At 37.1% G+C, this 22321-nt stretch overlaps 1 protein-coding gene across 8 annotated transcripts in view; it reads left to right on the top strand.

Annotated features, from left to right (window-relative positions):
* Ttll7 (tubulin tyrosine ligase like 7) overlaps positions 1-22321 on the top strand; it is a 162663-nt gene that overhangs the window by 3898 nt on the left and 136444 nt on the right. The window lies entirely within an intron of this gene.

Below are 22321 nucleotides of genomic sequence, written 5' to 3'. Positions count from 1 at the left end.
TATATATATATATATATATATATATATATATACATATATGTATATATATATGTATATATACATATATATATGGAATATAGAATATTTGTATGTTAATATTTGAAGATACTCAATACCGTCTATAGCTCCTTAGATTATACTCTTTCAGGTAACCTCTTCTTTTGATTAGAAAGATTAACTAAATCATAGTAACTTAGAGAAAGGCGGGTAGTAGGGACTATAGAAGAGAGAAGCTGTTTTAAAGTGGGAGAACAGGTTTGGGGAAAGTGAGCAAGAATTTATAGTCTTAAACGGGCATACATGATCATTGATTTTCTGATCCTAGGCTTTTGTTAGAGGACCGTAACTTTAAATCTCCACCTCCCTTGTCCCACTACACACTGTACACCATATCTGTCTCCTTCAGACTTCAGCTTCTGTCCTCCTGTATCAGATTCTCAACTCTCCAGCTGCATTATTATCCTAGTAATTCAAGGCACAAATATGAGCTCACTCTTGCACTCTAATTTGGAGAATTCACATTGTTGATGATAAGAATTTGGGACCTCTGCCCAAATCTTAGCAGATACCCTGGGTACAAGGTACAAGGTACAAGGGTGTGTTTGGGAAGCACACTTGATGGACAATGCAGATTCCTGTCCCCTTCCTTAAGCACATTTGCCAAAAAATGACCTTTTTGAGAAGAGTGGCTACTTGGAGAGGCATAGCGTTCCTAACATCACCCCCAAGCATCCAGATACTCCCTTCTCCTTGTTTCCAATATCTCTTCACCAGAGAAAGTTCCCCTCATGTAGGAGAGACACTTGCCTCAGTTAATTCTGTTCTGGGGACATATGGCATTTGCTCCTTATCATGAGAAGGACAGGGACCCAGTGTTGGACATGTGCTTTGGTCAGACCCCTGACTTACTCTCCCAAGTTTTCACTGAGCTGCTTTTGGGACCTGTTTCCACTTACCTAGGGCTACAAGGATGAGAATCTCTTGAGGCGCATAGGCCGTTAAGTATCTCTGAGTACCAGTGAAAGGGATGTCACAGATATGAATGTACCTTGAGGGCACAATTGGGGAGCAGAGGCAGATTATTATAATATTCCATCATTCTTGGGGAAGCCTGTAAAGAAACAATGATAACAAAAACATCATGTTATAAACCTCAAACAGACCATTCTCCCCCTTTATCAAGTCCCAAGAGATGATTTCTGATGAAACTGGGCATTTGGTGGGCAGAGTACTTTAGATAGAATTTCTGCTGTGTTTATTTGAGACCCATTATTAAACAATTTGCTTAAGCTCTTAGAAGGTGGTAAATCTGTTTCCATTTCCCTCATGCATTATCTGTCAAAACTGAAGTGAGACTCAGAAGTTTCCCTAGTGTTTAAAATAAAAGTCAAATTTCAATACACTTTCCTATTTATTCTCTGCTAGCCTTTATTTCCCATTTGACATTTATCTGTTAACACTTCTGTTCTTAGTACACATAGTAGTTGACAGAGCTAAGGCACTGGGATTGTTTAGGCTTTGGGAAGCTGAGTGATAAATAAATATTCTTCTTTTTTTTTTTTCTTTTTTTTACTTGAAAGTACCTGATCATCACACACATTTCAGTGTAAATCTTTTGAAGATTTAAATTTAAGTGGTCAAGTGCTCACTGATCTTTTCTCTGGCTGGCCCAAAGATTTCTGAGAATGCTTTCCTTGATGAAAGTGATGATAGTGTTGGGCCACTGGATGTGCTGAAGTACCTACATTGTTTGCTTTTTCTAAATTGTGGCACCGGAGCTTCCAGACTTCTTTGTTATTTTTGTCCTTCTGCCTAGCCATGTGAAATGGAATGCTATATTTGACAAAGGGTTATTTTTGAACATTTCTCTTACCCACTGTTTTGTAAAGTGTGAACTGGTGCCACAGCTAATTTGACAGGATGGCAGTAGCCTGTTTCTGTAAAAAGTTGTTCTTGTTTCTCCTTTTGTGTAGGTGCAGTGACATTATCTTTCTTAAGTAATTTGAGCATTTGTAGATTTGGATGAGAGAGCAGCAGTAATCCAGACAGCAGCTTCCAGATCATTTCTAGGCTTAGGATCAGAATTTTAATGGATGCTTATGTATAACTCTTGGTTAAGATAGTACTGTCTTTCTTTTATAAGTGAAGTGACCCTACTTAAACTTTATGTAAAATCTGTTTTAACTGATGTGGTCCTACTATGTCATAAATGTGTGGAGTATTGGTAGAAAAAGTTATGAACTATAGATTTAATTAGAATTATTGCATTTGTTGGAATATTTTCATGTGTAATTTTCTCATGATTATTATTTTAAATCTTTTTTCAAGGTATGTATCAAATAAAATGTATGCCTATGTGTAACATTCATAGTGATTGCTAAAAAATTAGGACAATAATTTCAGCACATGTCTCAGTCTATATTTAGAACACTCTGCAGCTAACCAACAAATACACGATAGTTCTGTGGAGAAAAATGATAGGAATTGCACAATTCTATAGTCAGTTTAATATTTATGAAATCAGATGAAGGTATTTTCATTTAGCTTTAGGTTTGATCACATCCAAGATGATATTTTGTTACCTAGCATGTCTTAATCTAGAATCCTGAAGATTGACACGTACTATGTTGTCCATTTTAACAATGTGCAAAAATAGAGCTAGAGAGGAAAGAAATAGGCAAATTAACATTTAGAATCACAGTGATATTAGAAATTGGTCTGAAGCTGCCCCTGATTGTATAGTGTTTTTTTGATTTACTTCTTTAAGGGTTTTTAAGGAAAAAGTAATTTCATTGAATGTTTTTTACTGATCTCTGATATTTATATTCAGTTCTCATCATCTTCTACTTTGTTCAACACACGCAAATTTTAACTCATTATTTTTGGAATATATAAACAAGTTATTTTTACATCTTGCCATAATAATTAAAGGAAAATTAACATCTAAAAATACCAAGAGAAATTTGAAAGGGATGTCAGTGTTTCTCAAAATTAAGCAGACTGTATATATGTGCCAGTGCTTTTTCACATGTCAAACATCAGTGCCAAATAAACATTTTTTTTTGCCAGAAATAACCATGTTCTACTACATATGTTGTGGTATTTTCACTTTGAAATAAGTGGCATTTTCTCTTTTAAAAATTATATTACGTGTATAATACATTTTGAGAGCTATTTTCCTCCTTGATTAAGAATTAAAAATTAAGTATATTCTTCATTGGTTATAATATGGCATATGTACTTCCATATTGTGTTCAACAGTGTTACTCTGAATTTTGATTTTAGAATTTACAAGTAATTAGAATAATCAAATATAGGAATCATGAAGGTAGTAAAGTGTAGCACCTACTGGGAACAAAGTTAAGGAAATTCACTGAGCAAAATCTATGAACAGAGAGATTTAGATCTCTAAGAAAAATTAACTACTGATGTAGCCCAGGTTTTTTTTCTCTTCTTATTTAACTATACATATTCTGGCAATGTGAAAGTTATTATCATAGTTCTTGAAGAAAAAAAATATAATAGTCTCATTATATATGGTATCATTTTCCAGGGTTTCAGTTACCTATGGTCATCTCTGGTCCAAAAATATTAAATGAGAAATTCCAGAAATAGCAATTCATGATTTTTAAATTGTATGCTATTCTGAGAAGCATGATGCAATCTCATGCTCTCACATTCTCTCCAGCCATGGATGGGAATCTGTTCAGTGTATGTAGGCTTCATATCTGCCCACTGTTAGTTACTTAGTAGTCATTTCCATAGCAGCAGCCCAATGCTGTTTCAGGTAACCCTGCTTTTACTTAATGGTCCCAAAGTGCAGAGTAGTGATGCTGGCAATTTGGATAGGCCAAAAAGAAACTGCTTCCTTTGAATGAAAAGATGAAAATTCTCAACTTAGTAAGGAAATAAAAAAAAATCATATGCAGAGTTTCCTAAGATCTACAATAGAATAGACATTTGGAGAGGGAGGAAACAGTGGGATATGGCGGGCAGGCACATTTATATTATTTTTACTATAGTATATTGTTATAATTGTTTGATTTTATTATTAGTTAATATTAATTTCTCACTGTGTTTTAAATTAAACTTTACCATAGGTGTGTGTGTGTGTGTATGTGTGTCTGTGTGTGTATGTATGTATGTGTATCTATATCTATATATCTATATCTATATCTATATCTATATCTATATCTATATATATATATATATATATAAAGAAACAGTATATATAAGGGTCAGTACTAACTCAGGTTTCAGGATCTACTGGGCGTATTGGAATGTATTCCCTGCCAATAGGGTGGACAACTATATTCAACATTTTTTTTCAATATAACCTTTTTTTTAGAATAGTGTGAAAATATTGCTATTTATGTAATTCTTTGGGTGATATCTGACATGTAAGGATTACAGAGGTGCATACTTTTTTTGCCAGTGAATATTTTGTAGTTTTGGTTTCTTTTAATAGTTTTTATTGTTATAAAAATACACAATATTTTATGTGTTAGCCATTTCTAAGTGTATAGTCTAGCATGTTAAATATATTCCCATTTTTGTGAAACTGGTTGTCCAGACTTTTTCCTCTTGTTTACCAGAAACTATATACCCATTGGTAGCTCAGCTCACCTTCCTTCCCACTTCATCTAGCCCCAGACAGCCACCATTCTGCTCTCTGTTTCTGTGAATTTGACTACATTAAATACCATAGATAGGTAGAATCATATGATATTTATCTTTTTTTAACTGGCTTATTTCACCCAAAATAAAGTTCATCCATGGATGTGTTAGAATTTCTTTCCTTTTCAAGGCTGAATAGTATGCCTCTTTATCCATTCATTCATCCCTGAACATTTGCCTTGCTTCCACTTCTTGGTTATTGTGAATAGTGCTTGTGTGATCTTGGGGATGCAAATATATCTGCAGGACCTTGATTTTATTTATTTATTTTTAATTAGACCCAGAAGTGGGATTGCTGGATCACATAGTAGTTTTATTTTGTATCTTTTGAGGAAACTTCATAGTGTTTTCCATAGTATTTGTACTATTTTACAGTCTCATCAGTAGTGCACACAAGTTCCAATTTTACCAAACTCTTTCCAATACTTTTTGATTTCTGAGATGATACTTCATTATAGTTTTGATTCTCACTTCTCTGAGGATTAGTGATGTTGAGCATTTTTTATATGCTAATTAAACATTTGTATATCATCTTTAGAGACATGTCTATTCAAGTTCTTTGCCTATTTTAAAATAGTGTTATTTGATTTTGTGATTCTTTTTGCTCATGTAACATTTGTTATTTTTAGCAGTTTAAAGAAGGTATTGTTGAAATAATTTCAAATTGATGTTTATTAATTGTTTTTCTCCTTATTCTTTAAAGACTATAAGATTATTTTGCAACTATGTAATTATTATGCCTGCCATAATTATTTTACAGATTATACTTAATTTGATTGACTTTTTCTTTGTGAAGACCCACTTATGTGTCTATTCAATGTAGGATTTTGTTGTAATAATTTAACCATATGTTAATAGGAATTGTGTGAAACCTATGCATCATTTTAAAGATAACTGACATCTTCACTATATTTATTCTTCCATGGCATATCTTTCCAGGTATTTAAGTCTTCTTTGGTGTCTTTTATCAACATGTTATAATTTTGATTATACATCTTGTACATGTTTTATTAGATTTATACATAAGTATTTAATTTTATTTGGAGCAAATAATAGGAAAATTTAAATGTATGTTTCCATTTCTTTCTTATAATGGGGGAAATTCAGTTGATTTTGTATCTTGATCTTGTCAGGCAGCTTTACTAGACTTGCTTTTTGGTTCTAGAAGTTGAAGATCTTTTGAATTTTTCTTTAATGTATAGGATTATGTCATGTGTAAATACAAAGTTTTTTCTTTTTTATCTATATGCCTTTATCATTCTTGCCTTATTCCAACAACTAGAACTTCCAGTACTATGTAAATAAAAGTGGTGAGAGTGCCTTGTTCCCAAACTTAGAGGGAAATCATTTAGTCTTTCACTATTATTACGGTAACTGTAGTTTTTTTTTTTTTGTACAGCCATGCTTCTTTATCTGTGGGGCCAGTCATACACATATTTCTTTCTTGTCATTGCTTGCTGAACAGTACAGAATAATAGCTAATTATATATCATTTATGTTGTATTAAGTAGTAATCTAGAGATATGGCTTAAAGAATACAGACAATGTGTAGACCATATGCAAATACTATGCCATTTTACATAACGGATTTGAACACCCAGAGATTTTGATACACATGGAGGATCTTGGAAATAGTCTTCCACATATATGGAGGAACTAAAATTGTACATGATTTTTCTGGGGTCAAGCAAATTCCCCTCCGTTTCTAGTACCCTGGGTCTTTTTTTGTCCTATATGGTTGTTGAATTGCATAAACTACTTTGTCTATGCCAATTAATATGGGTATATACATTTTTTCTTCCCTAGTCTGTTGATACAGTGATTACATTATTTGATTTTTGACTATCAAATTAGCTTCGCACACATGAAACAAAATTTAATTCATCACAACTACACACACACATTATTTACATACATGCATCTGTATACACATATGAACACACATTTTTGGATTCAGTTTGTAAAACTTTGATAAAGATTTTGCATCTAAATTCATGAGAATTAATGGTCTATAGTTTCCAATGGTTTATAGTTTCCTTTTTATTATGCTTTCCTTGTCTTTGGTTGTTCCCTTCTCTTTCATGTTCTGAAAGAGGTTGTTAAAAATTGGTGTAAATTATTTGAGTGTTTGACAGAATTCTCCAATGATACTATCTGGGCCTGAGTATTTCCTTTTCAGGAGCTTTTTTGTGAAAAAAAATCAAAATTATTTCTCTAATAATTAAAGAACTATTCAGGTTATCTGTTTTTTTGACTTATTGTTGGTAATTTGTGGTTTTTAAGGAATTATTTATTTCTTGTAAGTCGTTGAATTTATGATTGTAAGGTTATTCATAGTTTTTCCTTATCCATTTTCCCCCATTGTTCTTTTATTGGCCATAGATTCTGTTGAGATATTGTTTTATTCTTGATATTGGTGACTTGTGTCTTATCTTTTAAAAAGATCTTTGTCAGTCTTTCTTTTTATTTATTTAAAATTTTTTATTGTGGGTTGTTCAAAACATTACAAATTTCTTGACATATCATATTCCACACTTTGATTCAAGTGGGTTATGAACTCCCACCTTCACCCCATACACAGATTGCAGAATCACATCAGTTACACATCCATTGATTTACATATTGCCATACTAGTGTCTGTTGTGCTCCGCTGCCTTTCCCATCCTCCACCCTCCCCCCTCCCCACCTCTCCCCTCCCCTCCCCTCCTCTCTCTCTACCCCCTCCACTGTATAACCCTGAGGGTCTCCTTCCGTTTCCATGCAATTTCCCTTCTCTCTCCCTTTCCCTCCCACCTCTCATTCCTGTTAAATGTTAATCTTCTTCTCCTGCTCTTCGTCCCTACTCTGATCTTAGTTACTCTCCTTATATCAAAGAAGACATTTGGCATTTGTTTTTTAGGGATTGGCTAGCTTCACTTAGCATAATCTGCTCTAATGCCATCCATTTCCCTGTAAATTCTATGATTTTGTCATTTTTTAATGCAGAGTAATACTCCATTGTGTATAAATGCCACATTTTTTTTATCCATTCGTCTATTGAAGGGCATCTAGGTTGGTTCCACAGTCTTGCTATTGTGAACTGTGCTGCTATGAACATCGATGTAGCAGTGTCCCTGTAGCATGCTCTTTTTAGGTCTTTAGGGAATAGACCGAGAAGGGGAATAGCTGGGTCAAATGGTGGCTCCATTCCCAGCTTTCCAAGAAATCTCCATACTGCTTTCCAAATTGGCTGCACCAATCTGCAGTCCCACCAGCAATGTACAAGTGTACCCTTTTCCCCACATCCTCGCCAGCACTTGTTGTTGTTTGACTTCCTAATGGCTGGCAATCTTCCTGGAGTGAGATGGTATCTTAGGGTGGTTTTGATTTGCATTTCTCTGACAGCTAGAGATGTTGAGCATTTTTTTCATGTACTTGTTGATTGACTGTATGTCCTCCTCTGAGAAGTGTCTGTTCAGGTCCTTGGCCCATTTGTTGATTGGGTTGTTTGTTCTCTTATTGTCTAATTTTTTGAGTTCTTTGTATACTCTGGATATTAGGGCTCTATCTGAAGTGTGAGGAGTAAAGATTTGTTCCCAGGGTGTAGGCTCCCTATTTACCTCTCTTATTGTTTCTTTTGCTGAGAAAAAACTTTTTAGTTTGAGTAAGTCCCATTTGTTGATTCTAGTTATTAACTTTTGTGCTATGGGTGTCCTATTGAGGAATTTGGAGCCCGACCCCACCGACTGTAGATCGTAGCCAACTTTTTCTTCTATCAGACGGCGCGTCTCTGATTTGATATCAAGCTCCTTGATCCATTTTGAATTCACTTTTGTGCATGGCGAGAGAAAGGGATTCAGTTTCATTTTGTTGCATATGGATTTCCAGTTTTCCCAGCACCATTTATTGAAGATGCTATCCTTCCTCCATTGCATGCTTTTAGCCCCTTTATCAAATATAAGATAGTTGTAGTTTTGTGGATTGGTTTCTGTGTCCTCTATTCTGTACCATTGGTCCACCCGCCTGTTTTGGTACCAGTACCATGCTGTTTTTGTTACTATTGCTCTGTAGGATAATTTGAAGTCTGGTATCACTATACCGCCTGATTCACACTTCCTGCTTAGCATTGTTTTTGCTATTCTGGGTCTTTTATTTTTCCATATGAATTTCATGATTGCTTTCTCTATTTCTACAAGAAATGCCATTGGGATTTTGATTGGCATTTCATTAAACCTATAGAGAACTTTTGGTAATATCGCCATTTTGATGATGTTAGTTCTGCCTATCCATGAACAGGGTATATTTTTCCATCTTCTAAGATCTTCTTCTATTTCTCTCTTTAGGGTTCTGTAGTTTTCATTGTATAAGTCTTTCACCTCTTTTGTTAGGTTGATTCCCAAGTATTTTATTTTTTGTGAAGATATTGTGAATGGAGTGGTAGTCCTCATTTCCATTTCAGAGGATTTGTCGCTGATATACAGGAATGCCTTTGATTTATGCGTGTTGATTTTATATCCTGCCACTTTGCTGAATTCATTTATTAGCTCTAATAGTTTCTTTGTAGAGCCTTTTGGGTCTGCTAGGTATAGAATCATATCATCTGCAAATAGTGATAATTTAAGTTCTTCTTTTCCTATTTTGATGCCTTTAATTTCTTTCGTCTGTCTAATTGCTCTGGCCAGTGTTTCGAGAACTATGTTGAAGAGAAGTGGAGAGAGAGGGCATCCCTGTCTTGTTCCAGATTTTAGAGGGAATGCCTTCAGTTTTTCTCCATTCAGAATGATGCTAGCCTGAGGCTTAGCATAGATTGCTTTTACAATATTGAGGTATGTTCCTGTTATCCCTAGTTTTTCTAGAGTTTTGAACATAAAGGGATGCTGTACTTTGTCGAATGCTTTTTCCGCATCTATCGAGATGATCATATGGTTCTTATTTTTAAGTCCATTGATGTGGTGAATAACATTTATTGATTTCCGTATATTGAACCAGCCTTGCATCCCAGGGATGAATCCTACTTGATCATGGTGTACAATTTTTTTGATATGTTTTTGTATCCGATTCGCCAGAATTTTATTGAGGATTTTTGCATCTAGGTTCATTAGAGATATTGGTCTGTAGTTTTCTGTCTTTGAAGTGTCTTTGTCTGGTTTAGGTATCAGGGTGATGTTGGCCTCATAGAATGAATTTGGAAGTTCTCCCTCCTTTTCTATTTCCTGAAGTAGCTTGAAAAGTATTGTTGTTAGTTCTTCTTTAAAGGTTTTGTAAAATTCTGCTGTATACCCATCCGGACCTGGGCTTTTCTTAGTTGGTAGTCTTTTTATGGTTTCTTCTATTTCCTCAATTGATATTGGTCTGTTTAGGTTTTCTATATCCTCCTGACTCAATCTGGGCAGATCATATGACTTAAGAAATTTATCGATGCCTTCACTATCTTCTAATTTATTGGAGTATAAGGATTCAAAATAGTTTTTGATTATCTTCTGTATTTCTGAAGTGTCTGTTGTGATATTACCTTTTTCATCCCGTATGCTAGTAATTTGAGTTCTCTCTCTTCTTCTCTTCGCTAGCATGGCTAAGGGTCTGTCGATTTTGTTTATTTTTTCAAAGAACCAACTTTTAGTTTTGTCAATTTTTTGAATTGTTTCTTTTGTTTCGATTTCATTAATTTCAGCTCTGATTTTAATTATTTCTTGCCTTCTACTTCTTTTGCTGTTGTTTTGCTCTTCTTTTTCTAGGATTTTGAGATGAAGTATGAGATCATTTATTTGTTGGTTTTTTCTTTTTTTAAGGAATGAACTCCAAGCAATGAATTTTCCTCTTAGAACTGCTTTCAATGTGTCCCATAGATTCCGATATGTTGTGTCTGTGTTTTCATTTATCTCTAAGAATTTTTTAATTTCCTCCTTGATGTCTTCTATAACCCACTGATCATTCAGTAACCTATTGTTCATTCTCCAAGTGATGTATGCTTTTTCCTTCCTTCTTTTATCGTTGATTTTCAGTTTCATTCCATTATGATCAGATAAGATGCATGGTATTATCTCTACTCCTTTATATTGTCTAAGAGTTGCCCTGTGACATAATATGTGATCTATTTTTGAGAAGGATCCATGTGCTGCTGAGAAAAAAGTGTAACTGCTTGATGTTGGGTGGTATACTCTATATATGTCAATTAGGTCTAGGTTATTAATAGTGTTATTGAGTTCTATAGTTTCCTTATTCAACTTTTGTTTGGAAGATCTGTCCAGTGGCGAGAGAGGTGTGTTGAAGTCTCCCATGATTATGGTGTGGTGGTCTATTAGACTCTTGAACTTGAGAAGAGTTTGTTTGACGAACATAGCTGCACCATTGTTTGGGGCATAAATATTTATGATTGTTATGTCTTGTTGGTGTATGGTTCCCTTAAGCAGTATGTAGTGTTCCTCTTTATCCCTTTTGATTAACTTTGGCTTGAAATCTATTTTATTTGATATGAGTATGGACACGCCTGCTTGTTTCCGAAGTCCATATGAGTGATATGATTTTTCCCAACCTTTCACCTTCAGCCTATGTATGTCTTTTCCTATCAAATGCGTCTCCTGTAGGCAGCATATTGTTGGGTCTTGTTTTGTGATCCATTCTACTAGCCTGTGTCTCTTAATTGGTGAGTTTAAGCCATTAACACTTAGGGTTATTATTGAGATATGGGTTGTTCTTCCAGCCATATTTGTTTATTTCTGTTACTAAACATGGTTTGTTTTCCTCTTTGATTATTTTCCCCCCCTTTACTGTCCTACCTCCCACTGTTGGTTTTCATTGTTATTTTCCATTTCCTCTTCCTGTAATGCTTTGGCGAGGATGTTTTGAAGAGATGGTTTTCTAGCTGCGAATTCTTTAAACTTTTGTTTATCGTGGAAGGTTTTAATTTCATCTTCCATCCTGAAGCTTAATTTCGCTGGATACACAATTCTTGGTTGGAACCCATTTTCTTTCAGTGTTTGAAATATGTTATTCCAGGATCTTCTAGCTTTCAGAGTCTGTGTTGAACGATCAGCTGTTATCCTGATTGGCTTACCCCTAAATGTAATCTGCTTCCTTTCTCTTGTAGCTTTTAAAATTCTCTCCTTATTCTGTATGTTGGGCATCTTCATTATAATGTGTCTAGGTGTGGATCTCTTATGATTTTGCACATTCGGCGTCCTGTAGGCTTCTAGGATTTGGGATTCTGTCTCATTCTTCAAGTGTGGGAAGTTTTCTCGTATTATTTCATTGAATAGACTGTTCATTCCTTTGGTTTGGAGCTCTGTACCTTCCTGTATCCCAATGACTCTTAAGTTTGGTCTCTTAATGTTATCCCATATTTCTTGGATGTTCTGCTCATGATTTCTTAACAGTCTTGCTGAGCTGTCTATGTTCTTTTCCAGTTGAAATACTTTGTCTTCATTGTCTGATGTTCTATCTTCTAAGTGTTCTACTCTGCTGGTAGTATTCTCCATTGAGTTTTTAAGTTGGTTTATTGCTTCCTGCATTTCTAGGATTTCTGTTTGTTTGTTTTTTATAACCTCTATCTCCCTGTATAGTTGATCCTTTGCTTCCTGGATTTGTTTGCGTAATTCATTGTCGAAGTGATCTTTCATTGTCTGATTTTGCTGTTTAATGTCTTCCTTGATACTCCAGATCATCTGAAGCATGTATATCCTGAATTCTTTATCTGACATTCCATCTGCTGCAGCTGTTACCTCTTCTAAAGTTGCGTTGACCTGCATTGCTTGTGGTCCTTTCTTTCCTTGTCTTTTCATGCTGCTTGCCTATCTTTCCTGCAGGCGCGGGCCGCGGCTCTGCTCTCTCCTTATTCCAATTGGGGTGTCGTGGCTACCACGCCGGCAGGTCACTGGGCCTGTTCTGGGAGCTGGCGGCAGCTCTGTTCTGCCCCTACTCCAATTGGGGTGACGAGTGTACCACGCCGGCAGGCCACCGGGCCTGATCCACCGGTCAGTTGCAGGTTTGCCTACCCTGCAGGCGCGTGCGGCGGCTCTACTCTGCCCCTACTCCAAATGGGGTGACGTGTCTGTCGTACCGGCAGGCCACTGGGCCTGTCCCGCTGGTCGGTCGCAGATCTGCCCACCTTTTGGGCACGGGTGGAGGCTCTGCTCTGCCCCTACTCCAATTGGGGTGTCGTGACTACCCCACCTGCAGGATGCTGGGCCTGTTCCTGGCACGGGCGGCGACTCTGCTCTGCCCCTACTCCAATTAGGGTGGTGTGTGTACCACGCCGGCAGGCTCCTGGGCCTGATCCGCTGGTCTGTTGCAGGTCTGCCTACCTTGGAGGCGCGGGTGGCCGATCTGCCCTGCCCCTCCTACCACGCCTGCGGACCCCTGGTCCTGATCTGCAGGTTGGTCACAGGTCTGTTCACCCTGCGGGCACGGGTGGCGGTTACGCTCCGCCCCCACTCCAATTGGGGTCACGTGGCCACCACACCGGCAGGGCCTGATCCGGGCGTGGGAGAAGGATCTGCTCTGCCCCTACTCCAGTTGGGGTGACATGTGTACCACACTGGCAGGCCACTGGGCCTGACCCGCCAGGCTGTCACAGGTCTGTTTACCTTTCAAGCGCGAACGGCTGCTCTGCCCTGCCCCTCCTACCACGCCCATGTACCACTGGGTCGGGGGTCTGCCCACCTTGCGGGTGCAGGTGGCGGCTCCGCTCTGCCCCCTCTCCAATTGGGGTCACGCGGTCACCACGCTGGCGAGCCGCTGGGCCTGCTCCGGGCGCTGGCGGCGGCCCGGCTCCTCCCCTCTGGCTCGAAGACAAATTGAGGAGACTCGGGTGTCTGTGCCTCACCCCCCCTACCAGGAGACCAACTGTTTCTGTCGCCGCTGGTATTGATGAAGTTCTCTCCTCCGCCGCTTTCTGATGACATCAGATCTCTGCCATGTTGGTATCCTATGTGAATGGCAGCATTTCATTCCCCTTGCCGGGCAACCAAAGCAACGGGTGAGTCCTGACCGGCCCTCAGCAGGACCCGGACCGAGAAGCAGTTTCCGCGGGCTCCTAGCCCCGGGCCACGGAAGTTCCGGGAGCCGGAACTCGGCCGCTCTGTGCTCGGTGTAAGCTCCTATAAGTGTAGGCTCCAAGAAGCAGTCCCTGCGGGCTCAGTTCCGGGAGCCGGAATTCGGCCGCTTAGTGCTTGGTGTATGCTCTGATAGGAGCAGGGTCCAAGAAGCAGCCTCCACAGGCTCCGCAGCCCTGGGCCAGGGCGGTTCCGGGACGGTTCCGGGAGCCGGAACTCGGCCGCCCCGCGCTCGGTGTTCGCTCTGATAAGATCAGGTTCTAAGAAGCACCCAGGCACTGAACCCTAGCAATCTGTCTGCAAGCCGCAGGCGAATTGCAGCCTGAAATTACTTGTTCTATGGCTGAATGAGCTGCGGTCAGTCGAAAACAGGGATGGTGACGTCAGCTTTCCAACATGGTGGCTGCTGGCCTCCTCTGTGGTCTGACCGGTGTGGAGAACCGAGATGGACCGCTTCCTTCCCCCGTCTCGAACCCAGAATTCAGCCCTGAGTACGGTGCTTGCACGGCTGGCAGAAACTGCAGCGCTGTATCCCTGCGTCGCTATCTCCTCGTTTCCCAGCGCGCGCTGCAGACTCTAGCCGCGGGGCGATTTGCTGAATAAGCAGTGTTACCCTCCTCCATGCGACAAACCTCTCGCGTTTGAGTCCCCGTAGCCGATCCTCGTGCGATGGAAATCCTTCCTCCAGGTTCCGGAGCACCCCACTATTGCTGGAAATTCCTAACAAGATAACCTTTAGGCGTCCTGACTTGTCATACTCCCACACAGTGAAGCAGCACACGGGGGCAATGCACTCCCCTCGTCGCCATCTTCCTTTGTCCCTTTGTCAGTCTTTCTAGAGATTTATTGATTTAACATTTTTTTGAAAACCTCGTTTTTGTGAGTTTCATTTTTATTTTATTGAAGTATATACACACACATACATCAATGTACATGTATTTTTTCTGCTTCTTAAAGTAGGAACTTAGATTACTGATTTATCATTGTTTCCTTTTGCTTATGTAAACATTTAGTGCTCCAAATTTTCCTCTTAACATGGTTTTGTCTTTATCTCACAAATTTTGGTGATTTTCATTTTGACCGCGGACCATTGAGAAAAAATTTATTGTTTGTCTGCCCATCTGTCTGTCTGTCTATCTTTCTTTCTTCTATCTAGATATGGAGTCTTACTGTGTTGCCCAGGTTGGTCTTAAACTCATTGGCTCAAGTGATCCTCCCACCTGATTTCTGAGTAGCTGAGACAACAGGCATGTGCCACCACACCTGAGAAAGCATTAATTCCCAAGTGTTTAGAGATTTTGCTGTTATTTCTGCTGTTCATTTCTAGTTTAATTTCGTTCAGTCAGAGAACATACTCTGCATGGTTTAAGTTCCTTTAAACTTACCTGTCCATGTTTTATGAACCACAGTGTAGTGAATGCTGGTGAAACTCTATAGGTTCTTCAAAGAATGTGTGTTCTATTTTTGAGTAGAGTGTTATAATGTCAATCAGATGCTGCTGGTTGATGGTGTTGCTCAGCTTTTCTATATTCTTGCTGACCAGTTTTTCCTAGTAGTACTATGAAGTTCTCATCTACAAATGTAAATTTTAAAATATTTTTTCCAACTTTATCAGTTTTTGCTTTGTGTATTTTGAAATGTGTATGTTTGGCACATGCACATTTAAGACGACTTTATTTTCTTTGTTAAGAAAATATGCAAATACTATGCCATTTTACATACATTTTATTATTTTGTCATAGCCTCCCTAATAATTTTCTTTTGCTCTGAATTCTACTTTAGATGCTATAAATACACTTTTGCTTTATAAAATTCATGACTGCACGATATATCTTTTTATATCTATTTATTTTCAACATACCTATGACATTATTGTGAAATTGAGTTTTGTAGACAATATGGAGTTAGATTATATTTTTTAAGTTTACTTTGTTGATCTCTCTTTTAATTGATGTATTTATACCAGTTATATTTAATTATTGATACGTCAAGTTCTCCCTTTACCTCTGATTATTTTTGTGTGTGTATTTTCTGTTTTTTTTTCTTGCCTTTCTGTGGGAAAGAACATTTTAACATTTTTTAGAGTTGCATTTTGATTTATTTATTTATTTTTTGTTATATCACTTTATGTGGTTGTCTTGGTGGGTGCTCTAGATGTCTGTCACAGCCTATTGCAGACAATTAGCCATGGTTTAGAAAACTGCACTTCCATTTAGGTTCTTTTACCCTCTCCACTTTTTAAATATAATAAGGTATTTCTTCTACATACATTGATGACTGTAACAGTGGTATATATTGCTTTTCCTATAAAAAATGATTAATGAATTTCATGAGGTTAGTGACAGGCTATTATGTGTACTTCTGTTTTTACCTTTTTTGTTTTTCTCTTTTCCCTTCTGAAGGTCCCACTCCTCTGTTATTGTTTTCTTTTCATTAGAAGGTTTTCTTAAGACATTCTTTCAAGTTAGGTGTGCTAGTAACACATTCTTAGTTTTCCAAATTCCTCTCTAGAATGCCTTTTCTATCTTTCATTGCTGAATGTTAGTTTTGCCAGATAGAGTAGATAGGGTTAATAAGTATTCTCTTTTAGCACCTGAAAAATGGGCCCCTGTTTCTGGCTTCTGCAGTTTCAGATAAGAAATTTATTGTCATTTGGATTGTCGTTAACTTACAAATAATGTCAGTCATTTTACTGTTTTTAAGATTTTTTTTATCTTTAGTTTCCGTAAATATGATTTTGATGTGTATTGGTGTATGTTTGAGTTTATCCTATATGGGATTCACTTAGTTTCTTAAATCTGGAGGCTTATGTCTTTTGCCAAATTTAGGATTTTTCAACCACCATTTCTTCAAATGCTTTGTCACTCTTATATTCTTCCTCTTGATTACTAATAACATTAGATTTTTTTTTGTTATTATCCCAGCCTGCTTTCTCTCTATTGTTAAGCTTGAATAAATTTCATTAACCTTTCTTAAGTTCAGGGGTTCTGTCTTCAGTCATTGCTACTTTACTATTGAGACCGTTCAGCAAGTTTTTAATTTTAGCAGTTATATTTTAAAGCTCTATAGTCTCCCTTTGATTCTTTTTCCATCACTTTTATTTCATGGCTGAGATTTTGTTTTTTCATTTGTTTCAAGAAAATTGACTATTGAGGCAACTGAAAAAAAGAGTTGCTTTAAAATTCTAGTTAACTCCAGTATCTGATTATATTGAGATTATTCCAGTGTGATGCTAATATCTTGATGTTGGCATCAGTTGATGGTCTGTTTTCATTCAGTTTGTGATTTTCCTGGATTTTGGTGTGACAAATGAATTTTGATGGCACCCTGGGGATAGTCTTGTTAGGAGACTCTCAGTCCTATTTAACTCTTAACTTTATTTAGCAGGTAGTCACTTATTTAGGTCTGGAGTGTAGGTTCTGTCCTACCTCTTTGTGCTTTTCAGAGCTGTGGCAGTGCTACTTTGGTCTGTTTCATTTTGTGGTGCTCCTGAGGCTTTTGCCTATCACCCTTTGCTGATACTGTCTGTGGGGATGTGGTATAAGGCACTGCCCTGAACTAACACTGGTGGGGAGATGATGTGGGACTTGGGTCTCCTTATGTCTCTGGGTGGAGGAAGGAGAGACAAAAGTCTCTGCTGACACTGCCCAAGCTAGGGAATCATGCTGTCTGAATCACCTTCCTTGTGAATGGAGGTGGAAGTTCCTCATTAGGTCCGTGTTAGACTTTCCTTTCCCAGTCTTTCCCAGTGAGAGAAGCCTTTTTTTTCTGGAGGCCTGTTGGTGGTCATGAGTGGAGGATTCTGTGATGCTCTGTCCTGGGGAATATGTGAGATTAATAGAGAATCCAGGGAACTCAGCACATTATTGTTTCTCACATCCTGAAGTTCCTAAGGCTAGTCTGCCTCCTTACTTTCACCTTTCAGAGTCCTTTTATTGTTTTATGATGAATAATTTCCAGAGTAGTCAGTTGTGTATAAAAAGCAGGATCAGAAAAAATTAAATCTATTACAGTTTGTTCTAGAATCAGAGGACATGGTTTTTAATGTGCCGTTTTACTCACAGCAAAGTATGCACAGAGCATTTCTGCTGTACATCAAAGTTTGATGGCTGTCTCAAGAAAAGCACTTGTGTGATGTTTTTAACTGCTTTTGAGATACCGTACCATTTTTACTTGAAAGAAAAACTGACATAAAACAGTTTCTTTTTCAGACTTGAATGTTTGGCAGGCATTTTTCTTGAAAGTGAAATGAGCCTATTACTTCAAGAAAAACCAGTATTTGTTGCAAATGATGAAATTTGTGTTTGCAAGAAAAAAATCAGAATTTTGGAAACTTTAATCCACCACTGTGAGCTTTTCTTCTTCCCAGTACCTAAATGTGCTTTTGATGAAATCATTTAGTGTTTTTAAAATACTGTATAATGAAATGTATCAACCTTTGGAAGATCTGGATGGCTGAGTAAACCAATGTTTTGCAATGATTAATGCACAGTGTTGCAGAATTACACACAGGTAAAACTTCCCTTTAAAGCATAATATAGACCACTGAATTTTAAAAAAGTTATTAATATTATTTTTCACTGACAAATCACAATCGAATATATTTTGAGGGTACAATGTAATGTTTTGATATGTATATCTACTGTGGCATGATTAAATTAAGTCAATTAATATATCCATCATGTCACTTACCTGTCATTTTTATTGTGAGATGTTTGAAATTTACTCTTTTAGTTATTTTGAGATATATGATACAGTTATGTGTTGCATAATGATGTTTCAGACAAAAATGATAGCCTCTAAGGTTATAATGGAACTGAGAAAGTTCTGTTGTCCAGTTTTTCTGTTCTATCTTTACATGTGTTCAACACATGAATACTTACTATTGTGTTACAATTGCCTACAGTAGTCAGTACATTAACTTGCTATACCTGTTTGTAGTTTAGGAGCAATGGTCTATACTATATGGCCAAGATGTATAGTAGGCTGTTCCTACTAAGTACACTCTATGATGTTTGTACATTGACAAAATTGCCTAACAATGCATTTCTCAGAACATATCCCTGCTGTTAAGTATCACATGGCTATATTTTATTGTAGACTACAGTCATCTTTCCATGTAGTAAAGCTCAAAATCACTGAGTCATAAATTTTGTGCCTTTTCACCTATAATTCAGCATGTTCATCCCCATCCCTGCCTTTGATAAGCGTCATTCTATTGTTATTATCATTTTGGTACTGAGGATTGAATTCATGGGTACTTAACCACTGAGCCATGTTCCCAGCCCTTTTAAAATATTTTATTTGTAGACAGGGTCTTGCTGAGTTGCTAAGTGCCTTGCAAAGTTTCTAAGGCTGGCTTTGAACTCTCAATCCTCCTGCCTCAGTTTCCCGAGCCGCTGGGATTACAGGCGTGCACCACTGTGCCTGGCATCATTCTACTTTTTATGAGTTCAACTTTATTAAATGTCATATGTAAATAAGATGATTCAATATTTATCTTTCTATACCTGGCTTATTTCATTTAGCAAAATGTCCTCCAGATACATACACATTGTCACAAATGATGGAATCTCCCCTTTTAAAAGGGTGAATAGTATTCTATTGTGTATCTCTCTCTCTCTCTCTCTCTCTCTCTCTCTCTCACACACACACACACACACACACACACACACACACGACCACATTTTCTTTACCTATTTCCTGTTCATTTGTTGGTAGAGACCTAGGTTGTTTTCATATCTTGGCTATTGTGAATAATGCTCTATCACAGCAATGAACAACCCAGGAGCAAAGATATTCCTTCAACATAATGATTTCAGTTCCTCTGGCTATACATCTAGAAGTGTGATTACTGCTTTGTGTGCTGCTTCTATTTTTGGTTCTTTGAAGAACCTCCATATTATCTCCCATAATGGTCGTATTAATTTATATTCCTGGGGCTGGGGATGTGGCTCAAGCGGTAGTGTGCTCGCCTGGCATGCATGCGGTCCGGGTTTGATCCTCAGCACCACGTACAAACAAAGATGTTGTGTCTGCCGAAAACTAAAAAATAAATATTCAAAAAAAATTCTCTCTCTCTCTCTCTCTCTTTCTAAAAAAAAATTATATTCCCACCAACAATGTACAAAAATTCCTTTTTCTTTACATCTTCCCTAGTACTTGGTACCTTTTGTCTTTTTGATACTAGCCATTCTAACAGATATAAAGTGATATCTCACAGTGTTTTTTTATGGGCATTTCCCTGATAATTAGTGATGCTGAACAGTTTTTCATATATCTGCTCTCCCTTTATTTGTTTACTTTTCTATACACAAAAGCTTTTTAATTTGATGCCATTTCGTTTTTGCTATTGTTGCTAGTGCTTTGGGAATCATGTCCAAAAAATTGATTGCCCAAGCTAGTGTCAAGAAGCTGTTCCCCTGTTTCCCCCGCCCCATTTTCTTCTTGCAGTTTTACAGAATCAGTTCTTATGTTTAAGTTGTTAATCCATTTTGAGTTCATTTTTGTAAATGAAATAAGGTTCTAATTTCATTCTTCCACATGTGGATATCTAGTTTTCCAGGATCATTTGCTGTGGTTGGAATATGATTTGTCACTTGCAGAACTCAGGTTGAAATTTGATTGTCATTGTGATGGTATTGGGAGGTGGGCTCTTTAAGAGGTAATTGGGTCTTGAATGCTCAACTCTCATAAATGGATAGTCCATTCATGAATTTATGGATTCATGGATAAATGGGTTACTGCAGAAATGTTATAAAAGCCAGCCTTTCTTTGGCTTGCTGTTTCTGTCTCCTCATGTGGTGCCCTTCACTATGTTACGATGCAGCAAGAAGCCCTTCCTGGATGCCAGGGCCAAACTGTTAGACTTACAGTCTTAACCATGAGGTAAATAAAGTTTTATTCTTTATAAATTATTTGGTTTCAAGTATTTTATTATAGCAACAGAAAATGGACTAAGACACCATTTATTATAGGGACTAGCCTTTTTTCATGGTATGTTCTTATACCTTTGTCAAAAATCAGTTGAATATAAATGTGTGGGTTTGTTTCTGGGTTCTCTATACTTTTCCATTGTTCAATGTGTCTCTTTTTGTGCCATTACCATACTGCTTTCACAATAATTGCTTTATAAAATGTTTTGAAATTAGGGAGTGTGTTGTCTCCAGTGTTGTTCAGTGCTCAAGAGTGTTTTAGATATTTGTGCATTTGATGTAACAGAAAACAAAAGGTTCATTAATATAATTTTAGATTTCACTCCTCTTCTTTGTAACCGCCTATCTCTCTGATGTCAGATTTTCTCATATTATCTAACCAGAACAATTTAGATTGAATGTGGAAGCACATGTAAGAATATAGCTGTCCTGTGTGAATAGTCAAAGAGATTCGACAAAGTGTAAAACAATTTCCCTGTTCTCCTTTTTTTTGTTTTGAAATTTATAGTTATTTTTAAATAAATGTTTTGTTTTTATTAATATTAAAAATGAATAAATATTTTAATTATCACTTTTAATTTCTAAGATGGTAAGTAATGAAGGTGTAAACTATAAAACTCAATAATTTTTAAAAGTGTAAAGGGTTCCTAGATCAAAAAGTTTGAGAATCATAGCCTAAGACATCCAAGATAAGAGGAAAAGTGAGGCCAGAGGTGTAGGCATGTGGCATCTCACATTTGGCTAATGAAGAGCTCTCTTCTCACTGGGTTGTGCTGTATTCTTGTTTTGTTCTCTTTAATACTAGCATTTCCATAAAAGATGCTTTTTCCTCCATATTGAATCATCGATATACATTCCTCTCTCTGTAAATAAATGTAGTAAACAGAACCCTACAATGTAATATTAACAACTAAATCTCTCAAAACTATCTCTGTTCTGACTTTACTGTAATCAATACAACATGTAAAACACAACTGTATCTTAATTATGAACTATAATAGAATAATAATTTTGGTTCAATGGTGAGTCACCCAAGATGAAGTAATTAGAAAGTTTTACCAAGAACTGACTCAAAGATGATACAAAATATCTGATTTACTTTTTTAAAAAAAATGATTAGTTAAATGACTTTTGTACTTTTCCTCAGTACTTTATCAAGGTATAATTTAAGTATAGTAAAATGTGCAACTGATTCTTTACAAGATTTTGACAAGTAGCTTTCAAAGTTGCAAGTGGTTTGTGATAGTATGCACATGCAAGATGAGAGGAGCAAATTTGAGAATATCAGTTTAAAAAAATAAAACGAAGTGATCTTGGGGAGAGATCAGTTGACAGAATTCATGCTCTGAAATCCTATGTATTTATTAGAACTAGGGCACTCATTTAATTCTTAGTTCTTTAACTTCCAGGTAAAGAAGGAAGTCAAAAGTTTAATGATTACTTAAAAAACTGATCCATAAGAAACAAATTGATTGTTCAAAAAGAACAAGTTTGTCTTGGTATAGAATCAAGAGTAGAATTACTGTTATTGTTTCTTTTAAAGTGGACTTAGTACAGTGTAATTCACAGTGTACTCAACATCCTTACAGTGAAATCTAACAGCATTCCATTTAGGCTGTTTCTTTAATGTCCTTCAATATGGGCCCATGACATGGCTCCATGTCATTGGGGAAAGTAACT

The sequence above is a fragment of the Marmota monax genome, unplaced genomic scaffold, assembly GCF_021218885.2.
Source record: "Marmota monax isolate L192 unplaced genomic scaffold, Marmota_monax_Labrador192_F-V1.1 WCK01_AAM20220418_F8-fsc00046, whole genome shotgun sequence".
Classification (NCBI taxonomy): Eukaryota; Metazoa; Chordata; class Mammalia; order Rodentia; family Sciuridae; genus Marmota; species Marmota monax.
This window is presented reverse-complemented; position numbering and strand designations above follow the sequence as displayed.